The following is an 11,640-nucleotide window of genomic DNA, read 5'->3' as shown; positions in this document are numbered from 1 at the left end:
ATTGCAAAGCTGCAGATTGTTGGTAATGCCATTTGGTATTTATTCAGCCAGAGTCTTTTCAGAGAGCTATTGCAAAGATTTTTCAAGAACTGGAAAGTGTTATAAATGCTGCTGATGGCATATTGGTTTGTGGTAAAACTGAAACAAAACATAATTAGACACTTTGAAAGCTGCTGAAAAGGATGAAACATAATTCCAAATTAAACAAAGAAAATGTCAGATGTGTGACTAGAATTAAATATATGGGGCATCTCTTGGCACAAGAGGAGTGCAACCTGATTTCAAGGAAAGAGTGCAGTAGTCTAAATGGAAAGACCATTAGTCAGACACAAATTTCTAATAGTTCTAGATATGGTGAATACTTAATTGGGTTTGCTTCTAACATGTAGGAATTGCACATACATCTGCAAAAGTTGTTTGAGGGAGACATATTGGCATTGGGATCCATTTATGTGATCCTGGAGTGAATAAAATTTGTTAAAAAGAAAACATGTATGTGTACTACATGAAAGTAACAAGGGAACTGCTATGGTTTGCTTTCCAGTATTGTATTTGTACTTATATCACTTTTTTTTAAATTTCATATTCAATAAATATGTTTAAAAAAAATACAGGAGAGTTTTTTTTTCTCAAGATTATAGAAAATGTTGGTAGAATCTATAGGACATTATTATTATTAGCATTTTGCAAAGCCAGCTGTATTGCAAGTGGATACCAATCAGTCTGACAGAGGAGGAGTAATGCTGCAAGAGAGACAACTAATTGCCCATAATTCCACAGCAGGAACCGAGGTTAAAATACAATATGCCTAAATTCAAAAGTGATTTTAACTACAATACATTTCTGTTAGACATTCTAGGAGTAAGTATGTATGTATGTGTCAGACTTCCCTGTGCCTGGCTTGGACACCTGTGACTACAAGATTTGGATTGCTTCTAAAACCACCTGGAGCTATAAAGCTGATATTTTTCTGCAGTTGCTCTTTTTGTCTCAGTGTTATTAAACACTTCTGGGCTGCATTTATTGATGTTGAATTTATCACTGCTTTTCAACCTGCACTTTTTAAAGAAACACTATCTGATTGTTACTGCACTGCTAGATTGTTCACATTGTTCTATTTTTGTTGAACATTTCTTAGGGTTAGTGAACTTATTACAAAGGATTCCTGGTACTGCAGGTATTCTGTAAAGCATTTTTACTGCACTTGAGCTCAAAACCAGTTTATTTTACATTAGGAGGGGTCTTTTGCAGTCTGGTGGGAGCAGAGCTAAATTCAATCCATCCAAGTGAGAAACTGCTGGTTTAAAGTTTTCATCCTTCTGGTATTAAATAATGGCATTTTTGTGAGATTGTGCTTATTTATTCAGAGCTTCCATGTGCCTGTGTTGGATACATGTGACTACAAGACGTGGATTGCTTCTGAAATGATCTGGACCTACAAAGCTGATATAAGTATTTTTTTTTCTTTTCAGGATAAGGTCTACCTGGATAAGATCTACACTAACATCACAGGTGCATATAAAGCAAAAACTTATCCACATCTAGGGAGCTCTGACCACCTAGCCATCATGCTGGTTCCAGCTTATAAATCCATACTGAAAACCAATGCACTGACTAGAAAAGAAATAAGGATCTGGCCTGAGGGAGCAATCTCAGCTCTACAAGATTGCTTCAACTGTACAGACTGGTCAGTGTTTAGAGATGCTGCTGTGACAAACAACCATGTTGACTTGGACGCATACACTGAGTCAGTCACCGCTTAAATTTCTAAGTGTGTGGAGGATGAAAAAACACCAAATTCATCACCATATGGGCAAATCAAAAATCTTGGCTAACTAGTGAGGTCGACAAGCTCTTGAAAGTAAGAAATGCAGCTTTCAAATCCCAAGATATGGAAGCTTTAAGTGTGGCCAGAGCCAAACTGTACAAAGTCACTTCAGGGACAAGAAGGATACCAGGCAACTATGGAAAGGAATTCCAACCATCACCGACTACAAGCCTACATCAGCTTCATGTGATGATAGCATCAAGTTTCTGAACCAACTGAACAAATTCTTCAGTAGGTTTGATGCTAACAACAAAACAACAGCATGAAGAACCCGTGAAGACAAGGATGCAGCAATGGTGAGCTTCATTCAATACAATTGATGTCACCAGAACCCTAAAATGTGTCAACTCAAGGAAAGCAGCTGGCCCTGACAACATCATGGGCAGGGTACTAAGGGAATGTGAAACAGAATTGGCTCCAGTACTCACTGACATCTTCAACATTTCACTCCATCTAGCCAGTGTTCTGAAATGTTTCAAGGATATGACTAACATTCCTCTACCCAAGAAACCACAGCCAACAACTCTGAATGGCTACCGACCAGTTGCTTTAACCTCGATGGTAATGAAGTGCCTGGAGAGGCTCATCAAAGATCATATAGCCTCAATCTTACCTGTGTCACTGGACATACTGCAATTCGCATACAGGACAAACTACAGTACAGGGGATGCCATCTCACTAGCTCTCCATGAAACACTGACCCACTTAGAAGACAAAAAATGCTATGCAAGACTGCTATTCATTGATTTCAGTTCTGCCTTCAACACTGTCATCCCTCAGAATCTGATATCAAAGCTACTTCAACCGGGCATAGACTCACATTTATGCAATTGGATTCTGAGCTTCCTTACTGAAAGGCCTCAAAATGTTTGTGTGGGAGACAACAGCTCCGGAAGTATCACCCTGGACACAGGAGTACCACAGGGGTGTGTCTTAAGCCCTCTCCTTTTAACTCTGCTGACACATGACTGCAAGGCCACACATGAGATGAATAGGATCATCAAATTCACAGATGACACCACTGTTATAGGCCTGGTCAAAAACGGAGAGGAGGAGGTCTACAGGAATGAGATTGATCAACTACTGGTATGGTGTGACAGAAACAATCTAGCACTGAATGTCAACAAGGCAAAGGAGTTGATTGTTGATTTGATATGATCTCAAGTACCACACAAACCTCTAGTGATGAAAGGGATGACAGTGGAAAGGGTCAAGAGTACAAAGTTATTGGGTCTTCATCTCATGGAGAACTTATGCTGATCAGTCCATATATCCAGCACAGTCATAAAAGCTCAGCAACGCTTGCACTTTCTAAGGAAATTTAAGAAGGCAAAATTACCAAGCTCCATACTTCAGACCTTTTATAAGGGCACCATTGAAAGTGTCCTGACCAACAGCATTGTAGTCTGTTATGGGAGCTGTAATAATCAGGATCGGAAGTCTCTCAAGAGAGTTGTAAGTTTAGCAGAAAGAATCAATGGCACCTCCCTTACTCCTCTGGAAGATCTACACAAATGCCGGTGCATAGACAGGGATGAAAAGATTTCCAGTGATCCAACACATCCTGCCAATAGTCTGAACACTCACCTATGCTCTGGCAGGAGATACATAAGCCTGCATTGTAAGACCACCAGATTAAAACGCTCTCCGTTAGACTGTTGAACTCTATGGAAAAATGAACCATGATGTCTGTTACATAACTAGCCTATCAAGGGGCTTATTTTATGGATGTGCAATAACTAAGTACAATACTAAGGTGGCTCACCTACACACTGAAGGACTCTAAAGTGCAATATACAAACTGTGCAATAATTCAGTTTAATCATAGATATGCTGCTATTGTTTCAATTTTACTTTGACAATATTACCTTCATATTCTTCCTTGTCTTCTGTTCGGGGATGGGTGTGGGTCACTGCTGTCCTACTTTACTTACAAATGGTTACTTATTAAATTTCTATTGTGATATTTTATTAATTTTTCTCTATCTATATGTGCAACTGCTTCCTGCATTGAGAATGAAGCACTGTAATTTCGTTCAGCTATACTGCTGTGTATTTCTGAATGACAATAAAGTTTTCTTTGACCTTGACTCTGAGTTGCTCTTACTATTCTCGGTACTATTTAACCCTTCTGTACTGCATTATTGATTTGGTTGAATTTGTCACCATTTTTCAGCATGCACTTGTTAAAGAAACACCATCTGTTTGTTACTGTACTGCTACATTGTGCACTTTGCTTTGTATTTTGTTGGACATTTCTCAGGGTTATTGAACTTTCTTCCAAGGATTCCTAATATTGCAAGAATTCTGTTAAGCATTTGTTGCTGCACTTGAGCTCAAAACCAGATTGTTTTACATTAGGAGGGGCTTTTGCACTCTGGTGGGAGCAGAACACTTGCACATACTGCAAAGCAAATATAATCTACTACATAACAACACACACGCACGCACGCACGCACGCACACACGCGCACACACACACACACACACACACACACACACACACACACACACACACACACACACACACACACACACACACACACACACACACACACACACACACACACACACACACACCAGTGTCTCAGCAAATAAGCCCTTAAGGCAAAACACCTCAAAACCAAATGTCCTGGTCATAAGTGACTCCATATTGAGACAGACAGATGTCACCATAACAAGGCTGGACAAAAAGAAAGTGATGGTCATCTGCCTGTCAGGTGTCAGGATCCATCAAATCATGCATCCACTCAAGTCACTCAACAACAACTACCGCTATGGCTCTGTCATACTACATGTTGGAGTGAATGACTTAAAACATACCTCTCTCAATTACATGAAAAGAGAAGTGACTGACCTTTCAGATTATGTGTCCCAGTCAGTTATGTTCCCAACCCTAAATAGCATCCTACCTTCACCCAGGATGATGACACAATATTGATAAAAATGATTGACTTTAATGATTGGCTTAGCTTCTGGTGTCAGTGCAGGGGGATCCAGTATCTGTTAGCTAGGCAAGACATTGTTGGCAAACAATACTGCTTTGCCAGAGATGGTCTTCACCTATCTCCTCTAGGCTTTTGGATACTGGCAAAGGCGCTTTCCTCCCCCCATAATACAATAAAATTTCCAATGTAAAAAATCCACTTGTGACAAACTCAAAGTTATGCTGCTTAATGCTAGCAGCTAAACAGTAAACTGCACTCCCTGGGAGCACTGCACACCTTGGAAGATGCAGACATCTGTGCAGCCACTGAGACATTCATGGCTGCAGACAGTACCCTGCCAATGCAAGGCTACAATACCTTTCACACATTCAGACCCCAAAACAAGTGTGAAGAACCAAAGGTGGAGGTTTATCTGTCTTCATTAAAGCCAAGTACATCTCATAGATCAGAGTATATGTGCTGTAGCTTTAAGAAGCATGTCAAAGGCTGAGTGTGCACATATAAATATCAGACACATGTTGTTCCTAGTGCCATTTTGAGAGTGCGGCCAGATTGTGAGCATGTATGATTGCAGTAGTTATTTTGTATATAAATTACTTAAGTTAAAGTCAGTAAACTTCTATTGTGATGTTATTGTAACCACTCAGTGCAAAACAGAAAAAATACCACAAAGACCAGAGACTGTTGCCTCCTTACAATTAACAGCAAAAATCAATTTATTCATTGACAAATATGCTTGTTGTAGCAAATAGCAGCAAATAAATCTTACTTGTAAAAAACAACAGATAGCAACAAAATAATGATAGCAAAATAATTTTCTGTCATGATGTGTTTGTATAAAATAAAGCTGCTTGAACAGAACCCAGAGACTCTTCTATTGTGTCCAAAGATGGAGAGTGACATGGTGTCAGAACAGGGATCGCAGAGAATAATACTTGGAGCCATGAGGTACAGAGATGACAGTGAAGGTTAGCTAAGATAAATGAGCAGAAAAAAGAGCCAGAAAAGAGTCAAATGTAATGAGAATTCACACAAACTGCTTAATTTATAAAAAAAGACAAAATGGGGCATTACAAGGGCATAAATTGCATTATTAAAAAAGCTGGAGGCACAAAAGGTTTACTAACTAAGGGAAATGTTTAAAACTAAGATATTTGTCAAAACGATTAACAGAAAAGCAAAACAAGCATGTTTAAGGCAAAAATGGGTGTGTTTAAGGCAAAATGGGCATGATTACAGTTAAACAAGCACAAAGAAAGTACACTAGGCATGAAAAGAGATTAAACGAGCAAAATGAATATAATAAGGGCAAAAAGGGCACCGTAAGCATAAATAAAGTATGGCAACTGCATGTTCTTTGGTAAAGTGCTGTGTTTTGGCATAACTACAATTTGTATCGTATCAATGGCATAACTAAAGCTATTCGAAGTATCTCAGAGTGTGTAAAAGTGCTTGCAGTGTGTGTTTATTACTGTGTATGTATCCCAGAGTGTATTTGTGTGCAAAGTGCAACTGTTTTGTGAAGTACTGTCAAAGTATAGCCATTTTGAAAAGTTTATTGTGCTGCGTGTGTCTGTTTGCAAAATACCACCATTATGGAGTGTTTCTTGCACTTTAAAGAGTTGCTTAGCAAGGTACATCCATTTTGGGGAAATTTCAGTGTGCTGCGTACAGTTTATTTGGAAAGTGCAATTATTTTGAAATGTTACTGACTCTCAGCTTTTCTTCCCCAGTTCATTCACATTGTGCAGTTGTTTGAAATGTTTCTTAAAATGATGATAAATTACTTTTGCAATACAGTAATTTCAAAAGTATTACAGTGCTCTAGAGACTTATTTTGCAAAGTCCAGTTACACAGAGGCTTGATCGAGCAGTTATTTGATATGATTCTTATACTGGTAAGAGGTGATTTTTTTTGCAATACAGTAATTTCAAGAGTATTATTGTACCTGAGAGAGACTTATTTCACAAAGTTAATTATACAGAGGCTTGTTGTGCTAATGGGCAAAGATACAAATACTGGCATACATTTCTGGCATATGTGTATGTGTTTGTGCTTGCTCGCAAAACCCTTCACTGGTACATGTTAATATGGCAGATGGATTTCGAAAGTCCTTATCTCTTGTACTTGATCAGAATATTACAGAGAATTGCAGAATATTTCAGTAAGAGTACAATATTTTTATACAAGTAGCTTATTCAGATAAAGATGCACGCACCAGGACATTCATTTTGCTAAACCTAGCTGGGTCCAAGACCATAGAAAGAGAGTGTTCATTTGTGTATGCATCAGCAGTATATGAAGGAGAAGGTGAAAACTGTCTATTGTTGTACAGGCTGAATCAAGGGAAGACCCCAAGTGTTTGAAGCGCAAGTTCAAAGAAATGTGTAATGCCCAGACAAATATTACATTAGAGAGGCATTTGTTTTACACAAGAGATCAGAAACCAGGGGAACATTTTGCAGCCTATATTCCTGACCTGAGAAATATAGCTAAAAGGTGTCAGTTTGGGGACTTAAAAGATGAATTAATAAAGGACAGGCTCATGTGTGGTATTAATATTTCTGCTGTGAGAAAGATTTTGCTTTGTGACAGTGATTTAATGCTGAGTAAAGCCATAGAGATTTGTTAAATCCATGAAATGACAGAGAACCACACAAGTATGATTGCAAATGACAAGAGCATGATTTCAGGATGCTCCAGACCAAATGTAGATACTATGCAACATGTGGCAAACAGAAGCAGGCCTTAGCACATGGTAGCCACAGCCCCTGCTGGCTCACCAGGGAAACAGTACAGTTTTGTACCTACCATAAATGTAGATGTCCGAATTGGATAGCATCTGCAGTCATAACAACTGGGTTGTCCTGTCGTCAGGCAGCCCTTCAGTCGGCCGGATTCCAAAGTCCGGGTCCGGCTTCGGCTGATGTCGCACTTCACCCGACGTCATCTCTGTTGGTCTTCGGGTATAAAAGCATCAGCCGACGCCATTTTCTTCAGTGTTTCTTGCCCCAGATGCCAGAAGCCCTATAGAAGGCTAAAAATTTTGGATAGATGCCAATGTTTCCAAAAGATAGAGGTAAACACAAAAATAAGCATGTATGTACATAAATACAAACAAATACACCATGAAAGAAATCCCCACTAGCTAGCTATTAGAAGGGTAAACACCCTAGGAGTACCACAGAGGGGAAGGAGGGAGGTAATCCTGACTGCAGATGCTATCCAATTCGGACATCTACATTTATGGTAGGTACAAAACTGTACTATGTCCTTCATGGATGCATCTGCAGTCATAACAACTGGGTAGAATACCATAGCCAACTAGGGGAGGAGGATAAAAGTAAATTATGGTGTGTTTAAGATCCCTTGCAGAACAGCAGTGGCAAACCCTGCTCGGGATCTGGAATATAGAGGTAAATTATAATGCTTGGCAAATGTATGCACGGAGGTCCAAGTAGCCGCCTCAATAATGTCTTTGGTAGCCGCTCCTCGTAAGAAGGCTGTGGTAGTGGCTGTTGCCCTTGTAGAATGAGGTCTTATGTTCTGTGGAATTGGCTTTCCATGGAAGGAGTAACAGAATCGTATGCAATTTCCTATCCATTTGGAGATTGTCTGTTTGGAAATAGCTTTTCCTTCCCTTCCTGTTGCATAGGCTACGAAAAGTTGGTCAGTCTTTCTGCTAGTTTTTGTTCTGTCCAAGTAGTACCGTAGCTGGCTATGTACATCCAAGGTATGCAGTATTCTTTCCCTCTGTTTTGTGGGTTGGGAAAGAAGGTAGGCAGGTGGATTGCCTGGTTTAAAGACACTCTGGATACCACCTTAGGCATAAATGTAGGATTAGTCCTCATGGACACTCTATCTTGGTGGAAGATTAGAAAGGGTTGCACTGCCATTAAGGCCTGTAGTTCTGAAACCCTCCTTGCTGAAGTAATTGCCAGTAGGAAAGCAGTTTTCCATGACAGGTGTTGTAGGTCTGCTGTTGCTGCTGGTTCAAAAGGTGATAGTGTCAATTTTTCTAGCACAAAGTTCAAGTCCCAAGCTGGCAATGGTGGTTTCCTTGGAGGTTTTACATTCTTGATTCCTCTGAGGAACTGCCTGAGCAAAGGGTGTGAAAAACAGGTGGATCAAAGCTGTATTCTGCTGAAATAGCTGATGCATGAATCTTGATGGAGGAGTAGGACAGGCCTGAATGAAGTAGTTCGGCCAGATACTCCAGAATGTTAGGCATATCTATGTTTGATACATCTTTTCCTCTTTCAGAACTCCAAATGACAAACCTTTTCCATTTCCCAGCATAATTCCTTCTAGTTGAAGGCCTGCGTGCTTCAAGAATAATGTCTTTAACTCTTTGTGAAAGTTCTGTATTAGCAGCTGCTATGTGATGTTCCATGCAGTCAGTTGCAGCATTTTTAGGTTTGGATGCATGGTGCTGAAGTTGTTCTGAGTTAGCATCAAAGGCATCAGGGGAATTGGCCACATATTGTTCCGAGACATGCTCCTCAGCAGTGGGTACCAATGCTGTCTTGGCCAGTTTGGAGCTATCAGGATTATCCTTGGACGTTCCTCCTTGATTTTTAGTAGTACTTTGTGTATCAAGGGAAGAGGTGGGAATGCATATGCTGTTAGGCCTTTCCAGCTGAAGGAGAGCGAGTCCACTTTCCATGCTAGTGGGTGGAATGTCCTTGTGCAGAATTTTTTGAGCTGGTGATTGAGAGGTGATGTGAATAGATCTATCTGAGGCATTCCCCATTTCTTCGAGATGGTCTTGAAGATATCCGGGTGCAGCTGCCATTCGTGGGCATCCGATGTGGTCCTGCTTAACATATCTGCTAGAGAGTTTTCTTTTCCTGGCACAAATATTGCCTGTAACTGGATGTTGTAGCTGAGTGCCAGGGTCCACAGCTCCAAAGTCATTCTGCATAGGGGTAAGAATGAGTGCCTCCCTGTTTGTTGATGTACCACATGACTGTGGTGTTGTCTGTCCTTATCATCAAGTGGTCCTCCTTGAGAAATGGTCTGAACTTTTGGATTGCCAGTTTTACTGCCAGCATTTCTTTTAGGTTGATGTGCAGGTGAAGTTGGTCCTGTGTCCACAATCCTTGCACGCATTTGTCCAGCATATGCGCCCCATCCTAGGTCTGAAGCATCTGTTGTGATGGTCTGGCTTGCTTGACCCTTACGAAAGGGCAGGCCTGGGTTTGACTGGCATGCCTGAGCCCACCATAGGAACTCCTGTTTTAAGCATGGTATTAGTGGGATTTCCGTTTCTAGGCTGTGTCTGTGTTGGGACCATAAATTCTTTAGGTACCACTGTAGTTTTCTCATATGTAGTCTGGCAAATGGAACCAAGATTATGCATGATGCCATGAAACCCAAGGCCTGCAGTACCTTTCTTGCTGTTAACTTGTTCAGTTTTGTTAGTGCCAAGAAGTAAAGAGGGAGTTCTTTTGTTTTTCTGTAGTTAGGAATGCCATTTGTCTTACTGTGTCCAATTCCGCTCCCAGGAAAGTCCTTGTCTGGGATGGTATCAGTCTTGACTTTTGTAAATTGACTGTGTATCCCAGTGCTTGAAGCAAGTAAATGACCCTTTGTAAATCTGTTGTCAGCTTGCTTTTGTTGTCTCCTTGTATCAGGCAGTCGTCCAGGTATGGATAAATTTGAATTCCCTGTAGTCTGCAATGGGCGATTACTGATGCCAGGCATTTTGTGAATACTCTGGGCGCAGTAGATAAGCCAAAGGGCAATGCTGAGAATTGATAGTGCTCTGATCCTGCAAGAAATCTGAGGTATCTTCTGCAGATTGGTCGAATGGGGACGTGCAGGTATGCCTCCTTGAGATCTAGAGTTACCAGCCAACACTCCTTGCCCAGCATGGGAAGAAGTTGCTGTAGGGTCAGCATTTTGAATTTTGGGACAATGATGTAAGTATTCAGGGTGGACAGGTCTAGATTTGGTCTCCAACTTTTTTCCTTTCTTGGAACTAGGAATAGTCTGGAGTAGAACCCCTTTCCTTGCTCTGCTGTTGGCACTTTCTCCACAGCTCTCATGTTTGCTAACTCCATTATCTGTTGTAGAGCCTCTGTCTTTTGATTTGGAGGTAGATTTGGCATTCCTCTTTTGTCTGGTAAGGTGTGGAAGTGGAACCGGTAACCTTGATCTATGGTTCGTAAAATCCACTTGTCCTTTGTTATGTGGTGCCAGTTTTTTGAAAATAAGGTTAGCTTTCCGCCTAGAGGAGCTGCTATTTGTTCCCTGGTAGGCGGGTTTAGGATTAAGTCACTGTGGCTGTGTTGATGTAGTGGCAGGTGTGGAGTCTGTGCCTCTGTTGTTACCTTGCCACTGTCGTCCTCTGTAGGCACCTCCTCTGGATTGGTTTCTGCCTCTGGAACGTCTATTCCTGCCCCTTTGAGGTCTTGTGGAGTCAGGAAAGGACCAATTTTTGGCAGGCCAGTTCCTGCTAAACCTTGGGGGTTGAACCTGCAAGAAATCTTTAACTGTCTGGACTGATTTTGCCTTTTCTTCCATTTTCTTCATAACCTGCTGGGCAGGTGTACCAAACAAACTTGTTTTATCCATAGGAGCATCTAGCAATTTAGATTTAACATGATCCGATAAAGCTTGCTCCTTTAGCCATGCATGCCTTCTAATTACAGTGCCAGTCATGGCTGATCTAAATGAAGCCTCCAGTGCATCATAGCCACATTTTAAAGAATGGTTACTAACTTGCTGTATGTTATTTACCATTTCTAATACATATTTCTTATCAAGAGATTCATCAGTGGTTAGCTTTTTAGTTAACTGATCAAGCATAAACTCTTGGTATTGTATCATGTGAAACTGACAGTTTAAGGCTCTAGCTGA

This window comes from Protopterus annectens, chromosome 5.part1 (genome assembly GCF_019279795.1).
Source record: "Protopterus annectens isolate FY-2018-M chromosome 5.part1, PAN1.0, whole genome shotgun sequence".
NCBI classification, from domain to species: Eukaryota; Metazoa; Chordata; order Ceratodontiformes; family Protopteridae; genus Protopterus; species Protopterus annectens.
Note: the sequence above shows the minus strand (reverse complement) of the source record.